Source organism: Helianthus annuus, chromosome 10 (genome assembly GCF_002127325.2).
Source record: "Helianthus annuus cultivar XRQ/B chromosome 10, HanXRQr2.0-SUNRISE, whole genome shotgun sequence".
NCBI lineage: Eukaryota > Viridiplantae > Streptophyta > Magnoliopsida > Asterales > Asteraceae > Helianthus > Helianthus annuus.
The window spans coordinates 46,216,818-46,229,710 of NC_035442.2; the positions used below are offsets into that span (position 1 = coordinate 46,216,818).

At 37.9% G+C, this 12,893-nt stretch overlaps 1 non-coding gene across 1 annotated transcript; it reads right to left on the reverse strand.

Moving 5' to 3' along the window:
* Nucleotides 1–3,521: 3,521 nt before the first annotated feature.
* Nucleotides 3,522–3,628, reverse strand: LOC118483416. The gene has a single exon (XR_004870704.1). It is a non-coding gene; the product is annotated as a small nucleolar RNA R71 (small nucleolar RNA).
* Between the last annotated feature and the right edge of the window lie 9,265 nt (nt 3,629–12,893).

A 12,893-nucleotide genomic window follows, 5' to 3' on the forward strand; every position in this document is an offset into this window, starting at 1 on the left:
CAGGAAAAACAACAGAAGTTGAAAAAGAAAAATCTTTCAGAAATCAGACAAATCAAGAATTCCTTGCTAAGAAGCAAGAGGACATGAAGAAGAAGGAAGATCCAAAGAAGGTTGAAAAGAGATCTTGTTTTCAGTGTAAAGCTGTAGGTCATGTTGCGAAAGATTGTCCAAAGACATTTCGACCAAAACAAGAAATCTCAAGAAAAATGAAAGAAAAAATTGTTGAGAAGACTGAACTGTCAACCCGGAAGTTCATAGGTTTTGAGAATTCAACTTATGAAAAAGGAGAATGTTCAAAGAGTGCTTCCAAAAGAATAGACAATGCTACAAATCAGAAATGGGTTGTAAAAGGTTCAGGTAAAAAGTCTGGTGATGAATCTGATTCCATAAAATCAGAGGAGCCACGTGTTGAGAAAAAGATTGAAAAGAAAGTTCCGAAAGTAGACGATGTGAATTTTCCACCACTAAATGCTAAAAATTACAAATCTAAAATCGGAAAAGTTGAAATTTCAAAACAGTTTTATTCTGACAAAAAGAAAATTGATGTTGAAAAAACTTTTAACGGAAATGTAAAACGCATCTTTGGAAAAATGGTCAGTGGTAAGGCCCAGAGCATTAAAGATTTTTATGCTTCCAAAGGATGGGTTTACAAGTCGGTTGAAAGGAACGATGAAAACAATGAGGTTACACCCAAGGAAGGTCAGGCTTGGGTGGATATATTTTTTCAAGAATAAAATCCTGACTTGCCGGAGATCCCAAGATGGTATTGTGGATCATGAATCGGCATCTTTTTAAATCTGTTTGTGAAGTTTTTGCAGGACTTGCCGGAACTCCCAGGTTTGTAAGCGAGGAGTAGGAATCGGCACCTTGAGAATTCAACCAAAAGATGGTAATTGGTTGAAAAACAGGTTTGATAAGCTTAATTGCTAAACCTACAAGTGGTTGTATGGTAGTGATTGGTGTAAATCTTACAAGTGGTTAAATCAAGGTCATTAAATTGAACTTGACTTAACTATCATTCATGAAATTGGTAAACAATGTGATGATTTTGCCCCATTTTTACAAAAGGTAAAAACAACTAAACTTATTTTCCGGAAAAACCATTCTGATTAAAACAAACTTGAGTGTTTTGAAATCATTATGGGAAAATAGTTTGTTGTGAGGGGGAGTTCTGATTGTTTAAGCAAAACGGATGGAGAATTGAAGTGTTTGGATATCAATTGTCATGTTCTGTATAGTTTGTTTTTAATTTTCTTTAAATGTATTTGAATTTTAGGGGGAGTAAGAATTTTTAGAAAATCCAAAAACATCAGAAAATAGAAAATCTGAAAAAGCCAAAAACATGATAAAACTGAAAAATGAGTTTTTGTTGCATAAAAGAGGAAATGATAGTACATCAGTGGACTATCACAGCACGCTAAAGAATTGGAAAGCCAAAATGTGATAAACAATCTTACTGCGGATGTGTCAGTAGATTTTCGCACATTTAGTAAATTGAAACGAGATATAAACCTAAATCAAACTTGCTTAATTCGTGGGTAACTATTCTTGGATATATGGGTAACCCCCGAAATCTTGTTTGAAAGGTCCCGTATTCTGAGATACTAGGTCTTTATGCTCAGTGATATCTTGGGTATTATTCCGGGACTTCTGCTGTATGGAAATACTGACCTAGTCCCCAAATAATACTTTCTGCTAAAAGCTTTGAAACATAAGCTTGCCCTCGGCAATCTGATTAAACAATAAAATTGATAGTCATTGCTGTTGTAAAAAGATCCTCTAAAGGGGACCCACCAAAAGTCGAGTCGTCATCTCTCTGCTGAACAGAAGTTCTGACCTGAGCTCTCACGGTTTCGCATTTACCCCTTTACAGATATCATCTGTGGTATACTCACCTGTAAGACTGAATATTTGGGATCTGGATACAGGAGTATATTCAAGTGGAGTGATACACAATTAAGTTTAAGTCTCTAAAACATTAATATTGTATCTCGAATCAATTGAAGTCTGTGTGAAAATTTAGATGGACAAACATACTGACAATCTAGGTAAATTGTTTAGAACTGAATATGTAATCAAGCTTAATGGTGTTTGTGATATGTTTCATAACTGATATGATCCTCTTGCACAAACTCACAAAAATATTGTCTGTAAATATTTCATTTCTGCATTTACTTTCATTCAGAAAATTCAAAAAGATTTTTGGTGTGTTTTAGCATAAATTTTTGAAAACTCAAAAAGAGTTTCGACAACTGGTGTTGAGATGCTGATTTTCGAAATTCAAATTGCTAAACTTGAAGAACTGGTTTGGGGAGTGTGTGTGTGTAGATGGTAAGGTTGTTTTGATAAGAACCAGTAATAAATTCTTGAATGCAAAATCATTATTGTTGTGATTCAACATAGTTTCTAAATTGTCAAAAATTTTAATCTTTGTAGAAACTTATGGTTTGGTAGAGATTGTGCAGGACTTGAGCCAGATATTGATCCTGAGAAGAGAATGAAGCCAGGTATCGATCTGAAACCTGATGGGAGCCTGTTAACGATCTTAGAACCAGTGAAAGTTTGAATTCTTGACTACGATCCCAGCTGTTTGAGAGGGGGAGTCTGAAGACACCGAGTCAACATTCAAGAGAGAAGAGTTTGTTGATGATGAAGATAGAGAACGAGGATTCTTGAAACGTCAGATATTTCAGAGGCAGATTGTCGACTGATGAAGATTGTAGTTTGACATGTGCGAAGACTCTATGAAGACTCCGTCCACATCCGAGGGGGAGTCTGTTGGTGCACTTACGTCTGCTGACTACGTCTTCCATCGAGTCTTGAAGCTGAACAGATCGGAAATGGCACGGAATCCTAGAAATAGTGATTTGTATAGGTTCGCTTATGTATACATGTCCTAGGACCGCTTATATGTCAGTTTTGGTCAGGATCGCTTATAGGGTATGTAGTTGGATCGCTTTTGTGTCACATTGTAGGACCGCTTATACGTACATGTACGTATAAGCGGACCAGAATGTCTATAAATAGGTCCGTAGGAGCGATCCTAAAACACATAGTTGATGGTGTTTGTTCCGGTATGCTGCCGAAGTGCTGTCGAATCTTGTAATCGAGTTGAAGATCAATAATACAGCAAGTTTAAAGTGAATACAGCTTCAATAGCACCGAATTATTAGTTTCCGCCTCTTAATTCGGATACGAACTTCTCTGAAAGACTCAAACAGGTCCGAGAACGATCCTACAAACTTCGGCCACATTTGATACAAATGCTTCAAAACTCCACAACCTTCCATGGGCTTGCGGACGAGGATCCCCATCTACATATTACTAATTTCTTAGAAATATGTGATACCTTTCGGATCAATGGTGCATCAAACGCCGCAATCCGCCTTTGAATGTTTCCATTTTCACTAAAGGACCGAGCAAAGGCTTGGCTCAATGCCCTCCCAGTTGGCTCGGTAAACACCTGGGATGAACTAGCCCAATAGTTTCTATATAAGTACTTCCCTTCCGCTAAAACGGCTAAATTAATGACTGAAATTAATACATATTCACAAGAGGATGGGGAATCCTTATATGAAACTTGGGAAAGGTTCAAGGAGCTATTGCGAAAGTGTCCTCATCACGGTCTCGCAGTATAGCAACGAGTATCCACTTTCTATAATGGGTTGTTGCCACACACAAGACAAACACTTGACTCTAGCTCCGGGGGACTTTTAGGTAATCGCCGCCCACATGAAATATACAATCAAATTGAGGAAATTGCTCAAACCAATTTTCAGTGGCACACTCCACGAGGCAATAAATCTATTGCCCCTGGCGCCCATAAGGTTGATGAAAGCACTTCTTTACAAGCCCAAATCGAGGCCCTCTCTTCAAAACTAAAAAAGTTAGAAATGACAAAAACAGTCTCGGTAAACCGGAGTCGGTAAACTACATTGATAATAGACCTAGGTCGTCGAGTCCTCCAACGGGTACCTACAACCAAGGATGGCGTAACCACCCTAACCTTGGTTGGAGAGAACCCGGCAATAGTAGTAACCAACAAAACCTAAACCGACGAACACACTTTCAACAACCAAGAAATGAGTCACAAAATTTCTCTCAACAACAAGGTGGACGAGAAAGGCTTGAAGATACTGTATCTCGCCTCATCTCCGATACTGAAAAGAAAAACTTGGATCGATTTCAACAATTGGAATCGAATTTTAGAAATCAACAAGCTAGTATACAAAACATTGAAAAACAAATAAATCAATTAGCTCAAAATTTCTCCAAGAGACTACAAGGCGCGTTACCAAGTAATACCGAAACAAACCCAAAAGCACAAGTCCATCTCATAACATTGAGAAATCGTACCGTGGTCCGATGAGGCTCCACCACCGCCAACTGAGGGAAGCACAACACCCCCAACAAGAGAAGGCATCTCCTCCAATTCAAGAGCCTACCAAGGCTCCTCCGGTTCCATACCCCGGTAGGTTAATTCGCCAAAAGACCAATGAGCAATTCTCAAAATTCGAAAATTTACTAAAACAATTGCATGTTAATATTCCATTTATCGAAGTCCTAAATCAAATGCCTAAATACTCAAAATTCATGAGGGACTTCCTCACTCATAAAAGGAAAATTGAATCATTGCAATTAGTTAATTTAGGCGAAGAATGCTCCGCCCTTCTACTCAACAAACTCCCACAAAAGAAGATTGATCCTGGAAGCTTCACGATTCCTTGCTCGATCGGGGAATCCCACGTTCGTAATGCACTAGCCGACCTTGGGGCTAGCATTAACCTCATGCCTACATCAATGTTCAACCGACTCGGCCTAGGAAAAACAAGCCCTACCAAAATGAGTATACAACTTGCCGACAGATCTGTCAAATTCCCGCAAGGTGTCGCTGAAAATCTATTGGTCAAAGTCGAGAATTTCGTCTACCCGGCCGACTTTGTCATACTAGATATGGAAGAGGACACCGAAGTCCCCCTGATACTAGGGAGGCCATTTCTAGCCACTGCACAAGCAGTGGTAGACATGAATGACGGGACACTTACTTTGAAGTTTGGGGATAAGGAAGTGAAGTTTGGGGTTGGGAAGAGAGTAGAGGACGATGACCCGGTCAATTACATGAAGGTCATTGATTCGAGTTTGGATGATGCTCTTCGACGATGCAACATGGGATGCAAAACATACCGCTCGGATAACATGTGACCAGAGTTTGGGTCTAGCCAAGGACCCTTATAAACGTGGCGCACCATGGAGGCATTCCGCGGAACTATCCTTAGTTGAGCTTAGATTAACTTTTAGTTTAATTTTAATTTTCAGGAATAAAACACACTCGGGATGGTGAAGGATGACAAGGGAAACGAGAAACATCACCCCATGCATGAAAACAGAGCTTCCCGACAAAATTTCTTCATTACAGCAAGTTCAGCACGGCCCGTGTCCACCGGACACGACCCCATGCTGCACAATCTGCAGAAAACGCCCAGTTCAGTTAACTGGACATGGGCCGTGTTCACTAAACACGCCCCCGTGTCCAGGCTTCTGTTTCTTTTTACAAACTTCTGTTACTGGCACTTGAACACAGGGCCATGCCCGGTCACCACGGGGCCGTGTCCAGAGTACCAGTAACATAAAATTTTGCTTTTAACACCCTTTTACACATTCAATCAACCTAAAAACTTATTTTTGGGACACATTGAGGACAATGTGTAATTTAAGTGTGGGGGGATGCTAAAACCTTGAATCTTACAAGTCCTAATTAACAAGCCTTACACAAAACTCTATTGGAACCACTAATCACCCCAAATTTTTTCAAAAATTTTCAATTCCTTTTTACTTGTCTAGGTTTAAGTTGGGAATTTCAAGTTCTAACAAGGTTATATTTTTACAAATTTACAACCGATAGCGTCATTATAAAAAGAACCAACATAAGAAAATTATGAAAAGGCATGATAAGCTTAGTTAAAATTTGATTATATATACTTGATCACATAAAAACCCATTCCCACAAAAGTGAGTTTTGAGCCTTTATTGAATAACCGCTTGGTTCTTACGACTCTAAAACTTGCCACGACAATGCATTCCCGGTCCTTACCAACTTAAACCCGAGTAAGTAAATGATGGAGGCATTAGGACTAACCCTTTTTCTTTCTACACCATTATTTTTCAATTTTTTTACCACCTACCCAAAATCCCCCTAGTTAACCCCTTTGAGACTAAACCTTTTCATTTCTAAACCCAAAAACAAACACCCTTATTACCCACCAAAACCCTCTTTATTTTAACCCTTTCTTTTAGTAACAAAGCTCGGTTTTTCTTATGACTTATGTTGAAAAAAAAATGAATGATATGATGAAACCAAATAAACAAACAAGTTCATCAAAAAAAACAACTTTGTTTGAAAGGAATGGTTCATCAAAATAAATTTTCAAAAATAAAAAGTCTTTCAAAAACCGATGCTTTTTACACTTTTTGCCCTTTTACTAACCACTAACCCAACCACCCACCTTTAGCCCAAGCCTAACCCTTCACCCAAAAAGTCCTCTTGATATTTACAAAGGTATATAGTTAAAAAGGAGGAGGATTGATTGCTTGGCAAGCTTATGGTAAGAGTAAGTTCCATACCGCTCTCGAGTGATCCACTAAAAATACACATTCAACCAAGTGTTGAGTGATCCCCCGCGAGGTATGTGAACCTGTATATAAATGGAATTTTAAAATGGCATGTTATGCCCTAATAAGTAATTTATCTTATGTGAACGTTTTAATAAATCATGATGAATAGGATTGTAAATAAATAAAAATAAAGCTTAATAAAGAATCTTGGAAATCCTGACACTCTACGACAAGCCCAAAAAAACCTTCTCTTCTACCCATTCCATTTGGGAGTGAAAAAACCACATTATAAAGAGTTTTGCTTGAGGACAAGCAAAGATTCAAGTGTGGGGGTATTTGATGTGCACAAAATGCAACATATAAATTACATCACTTGTGGCGTAAAACTAACCCTTTTTTAGTACTAATGTCGGAAAAAGTGTGCTTTTGTCTTCCTTTTGTATTTTCAGGATTAAATGAGCTCAAATAAACAAAAGAAGCAAAAAAAGCAGTTAAATCTAACATAAATGCACGAAAAGAAGCAAACGTGGCATGCCCGACCTCCCGGTAGCATCTTCCCAAGCAAAACAAGAAGACAAAAGACTGAACACGCGAGCACGGGGGTGTGCCCAAGTGTCAGTAGAAAAGACAAAGTTGTAGAAGCTTCCATCGCCCACCACAGGGCCGTGCTCAATGGACACGGGGCCGTGGTCAACTATAAGATTCGCGGAATCCAGGAAAATCTTGATAGTACAGATATGCTTCTGCACACGAGGTCGTGCTCAGTGGACACGGGGGCGTGGTCAACTAATGAAGACAAACTGCATTTAATGAAGAAAGAGAGAAGGATGGACACAGGGCCGTGCCCGAGCTTCTGTTCAGCCTATAAATAGGAGTGCTTGGAGCTCTTGCAACCCATCCCTTTGCACACCACCTCTCTCACACTTCACCCACCACCATCACAACACCGTCATCCACCACCATCATCCATTGTCCATTATAGAGTGTGTGAGTCGTCTCGGGATCCAAGATTGATCGTAAGAGTTCTTGACAATCAAAGGCCATGTTTGCCTACGTCTCTTACATCACTTGGTGAAGACAAGTGTTTAGTGTAATACTTTTTATTTTTAATCTTTTGCACTTTTTAATTGGTTTTGTATTAATGACTTTAATTACTAGTTTCTTATGTTGAAGGTGATTCTTCCTTACCGTTTTTCCATGGTGTCTTGGCATTATTTTACTGTCTATATAAAATAAAAGATTTTCACCATTCATATCTCCACGGTCTATATGGAGGTATGTTGGCTACCTGGTCGGGGGTTAAGGGAACGGTTTGGTAAGAGTCTTGCCATTGTTCAGTGTATAGATCCTGCAAAGGACATGGGTCAAATTTAGTAGGACCTCCTTCAATACCCACCGGTATTGGATGGCGGGGGTCCAAACTCTTTGATCCCCTCATAAGTTAAACTACTATTAAAACTTTAACCCGACTACTTAGGACTATATCCTTGCTGACTCAGACTACTTAGCCGAGGGTAACGTCGCCTTCGAAAGAGGGGCCTACCACATTATGCATCAATAACTTAATTAATTATCTTTCAATAATCCGACCCTTTAGGATTGTATCCTTGCTCACTCAAACTACTGGGTTGAGGGTAACGTCACCTTCAAAAGAGGGGCCTACTACAATAACTAAGATAATCTCTTAAACAAGTGCAAAAGTGCGAAAATAATCAAAGGTTACACTACACACGAGTCGGATCCAAGTGATTCATCTTGTCTATCTGTTTTTATTTTTATTTTATTTTCAGCATTTTAGTTAGTTTTATTTTTCTAGTTTAAAAACCTTTTTCTAACCTTTTTTATTTGATTAGACGTTGAGGATAAACCGGTACTAAAAGCTCCTGTGTCCTTGGACAACCTCGGTATCTTACCAACACTATACTACGTCCACGATGGGTGCACTTGCCCATATGTGTGTTTAGTGTGAGTAAATATCGTGTTTTATAAATTTAAAACTTGGCTGAAAAGTGTAAAAAGGGCTTAAAATGTATATAAAAACCTATAACACACGACACGCATCAACCTGGCACAACAGGGGCAGCAACGTCATCTTCAGATCGAACACTTTGTTGACATGACTTAGGTTAGCTACCTACAAATATAACAAGTAACTGCTAAACACTTCGACTTACTGTTTCGGGTTTGGAACAGTGGAAAATTCTTGAGAAACAACCTACTTTATAACTATAATCTGAAACCTATGAACTCACTCATCATTATGTATTGACACTTGTTCTTGCATCTCTTTCTCATGTTGCTAAGGTAGCACACATTAGGACTAGGATGCATTTTGGAGTTGCATTGTTTTCATCAAATATTTAAACACAACTTTAAACTACATTAGCCATTATGATTTTGTAATTGTTTACGCTTCCACAACTAATTTGTATAAATAGTATTTTCTCATGAATGAGCAAACAGGAAAATATTTTTTTAAAACCCATATAGTGGTCGTTGTTCAGTATGACTAATGACTTGATCCTTATTAACCTTTACCCAAAAAAAATGACTGTGATCCTCGTTTGTCACATGCCTCGTGGTAGAACTCTGCATGTGGAATTTGAGTGTGTGACAGATTGGTATCAGAGCCACTGGTTATAGTGAACTAGGTTTGCATTAGAGAGTAGACTTAGTCTATAGCCTTAGACACTGCATTAGTGTAACATCCCGAAATCGGGTTTGGTAATCAAACCCCGTTAATACTAAAAGACGGGTAAAGTACCGTTAGTGGTAAAAGTAACCCGGTAAATGTAACATTCCCAAAACTTTTATTTATATAATATATATAAAAACTTATGTTATTAAAAGGATGCATCATGGGTAAGTTGACCAATAGAAATATGAGATATTTTGGGCAAGCGTAGGAACCGTTTAATAACTAATTTATAAAAATACATTATATTTGAACCTGCTCTGTTTTTAATGAAACCTGGTTCAAAATGTAGATAAAATTATTCTTGTTCTAATGGCATATTCAGCATTTTATAAATCGTTATACTTTTAAAGTTATAAGCGCCAAATGAGTGATGCAGATAAATTAGGTATAATAATAAAATAATAATTAATAAAATTTACATATAAAACCTCATTTGAAATATAGATGCATTTGATTGTTGACCGAACACCTGTGGATCCCAAACGAAATATCATTTTATTTAATCAATATATGAATCATAAATCAATATGTGTCTCCATGCAATTAATTCATTCTGATACGTGTCTACATCCAATAAATTCAAACTTTTTCCCCAAGTCTAGCATTTTGTATAAATAGGAGCTCCCAGATGCTTAAACTTTATGCCATCTCTCGCCCACTCTCTTTCAAAGTCTATATTCTATTATTATTACTTTCACTCATAATTATAATAATAATAAAGCCCTGCCTCGTTTTAAGTATGGTAGCCCCTGATCACTGATGCCCAGTCCGATTGACGTAGGGCCCCGTAACGTACGTCAAGGCTTTGCCTAAATTCGTTGGGGTTCTGTCTCGCGACGTAGGGATAAAGTAAAGTTGGGTTACTATACTTAATGTGAGTGCACTATATATTTTATTAAATAACCCAGGAGTTATACCCAAAATATAACAACCCTCCCGAATATTTTTCTGACCCCCTAATATATTTTAAAATATCCCAATAGGTCCCAAAATACACCCCATACGCGAAAACGGGCCCCGAATACCCTAAATATTATTAAATTTAATTAAAAATTTGAAATTTAAGTTGAGGCGGGCCGCGTAAGGTACCCCATAACCCTTACGCGGGCCGCGAGAGGCTAAAAAGGTGGCGCAGCCCTGTGCGGCCACGTGGCCCAACACCCGGCAAACCTACTCGATGACCCAGCCTAGCCCAGCTACGCGTTGACTAGAGTTGACGCAGGCCATGTAAGGCCTTGCCTTATTTTACGCGGGTCGCGAGAAAACCCAGGTGAAGCAGTATATAAGCAGGCCATCGGATCTTCATTTGAATTCGTTCAAAATCGTTTTCTTTCTCTTAATTCTAAAGTGTAGGCATTATACACGGGTATAATACCCCCCCCCCCCAAATTAGCGAAGCTCTGCCTCGTTGTAAGTATCATAACCCCTGGATACGTATTAGATATCTGCCCGATTGATCTAGGGTTCCGTAACGGCTGTCGTGGTTCTGCCCGACGTAGTCGTTGGAATGCCGTCTCGGGGATGGTATTACTAATGTTAAAATGAGTTATTATACTAATGCGTGTGCATTGTTTATTTAATTAGATTATAACCAGGGAATCACAAAGAAAAGCCCTATAATAGCAATGTGAGTAATCCTTCTTTTTTGTATAAACCTTTTTGTAAGTTTATCCTCTTTTTGTAAACCTATTTTGTGAACTGTTTTTACAAAACCTTAAATATCTTTCCATGCGAATAGCAGTTATTGAGTATTTGTAAGAATACAATTACAGTCGGTAAATTTGGGGTTTTTTATACAAAATTTGTTACAACCTGGATAGGAGTAACATGACCATAAGTCGGAACGACAGTACCGTGTGGTGGTAATTGATATAACTTGGAAACAAATGTAATTGCGGATGCGCCCTCAATGTTGTACAATGGTTTTTAATTAAACTTGATTAAACTGGGATTCACTCACCAGTATTTCCTGCTAGTATTTCCTGCTGATAAAATGTTTTAAACACGTGTTTCAGGTAACTTAGTGTGAAGCCAATAAAAGCCAGCTGGAGAGCACTGAAGGCTTGGAAAAGTGGCAATAAAGTTACCTAAAATAAAATAGATGTTTTTATTAAATAAAATAGGATTTATTCCTATGAAAACGTGTGTACTGCAAACTTGGGTTTTATCCCATGTGTTTAATATTATAAAAATGTGGTATCTTACTCTGATCAAATATTTCCTAACTACGGTCCTGATGAAAATTCCGCTGCCAAATTAGACAATACCCGATACCACCGAAACTGGCTCGCGGCCGCCCGTTCCTGTGTTTGTATAAGGGATCGGGGGTTGTGGCTACTAAGATAACTAGGAATGTTAAAATAAATAATCCTAATATTAATTAAAAAGCAAATAAGAGCTTTTAAGAAAATTAAATGGATAAAAGGCCCGAGTTAACGGGACTTAAAATATATTGAGTCATAAATTCCCTGAACCTACTAAGATAACTAGGAATGTTTAACCTAGTTAACAAGTGGGAATATTTTAGAAAGAATTAGGTTGTGGCTAACTTAATAACTAGCCAAAACACGAGGGACTAATGTGGATAACTTGGAAGTTACTTTATTTAAAAGAAAAACACAACACAACACACACACACAAGGGTGTGCGCGTGATCGACTAGAGGAGAAGGCTCTAGAGCCAAAACCCTAACTTCCAACAAATCCATCCAATTGAAGGGCCAAACGAAGCTCAAATTCACAACCGAACGTGAATTAATGATCACCCAAACTAGGGGATGATGAGGTATGTAAAAATTTGATGATTCGTGAAGTTGTAAAATTTGAGTAATCATCATATTCGTGAATTATGTATGGATTAGAGAAGCTATGGCTAAATTAGTGATGAATACATGCTTAGGAGCTAAACCCTAAGTGAAAATCACACATATGATGCTATGATTTGAATGATTTGGTGATTACCCATATGTGTGCTAAGTGGCTTTTATATTATTGTGACGAACATTTGATGATGTATGTTAAATTGTGAAAAACAAAAAACTGATGTTATGATCCAAGTTCTTGATATTGTTCATTAACATTAGACAAAGGGCTTAATTTTGATGATTAAAAACTTGGTTAAAAGTTAGTGATAAATTAGATAAAAGATGTATAAGAATCTTGCCCGCAAGGTGTTTGCTAAAATGCCCAAATGAATGTTGACATAAATATATTATGAAAGAAACGCGTAATTGGCTAACTTGACTAATTACGTGTAATATAGGATAATATGGGTTCTAAACGAGATGTTGATTGAGCTTAATTGTGCATATAATATGATTGAAGGTAGTTGACTTTCGAAAGTCAAACTAACCAACGTTGAAGTCGAATAGTAATTTCGACGTAAAATCCGTAAGATCGAATAGTCGAAATTAACGATGACTAATTTAACTCTCTTGCGAATTATAAATAACAGTTTGACACGAGACAAGCTACGTGGAAGCTTGGAGAAGAAACGAGTCAAACAGGTCACGAATGAAGGAAAAGTGTATTGGAGCGCAAGGTAAGTAAAGCTTATACTTTACTATTAGATCACCTGCTTGTTG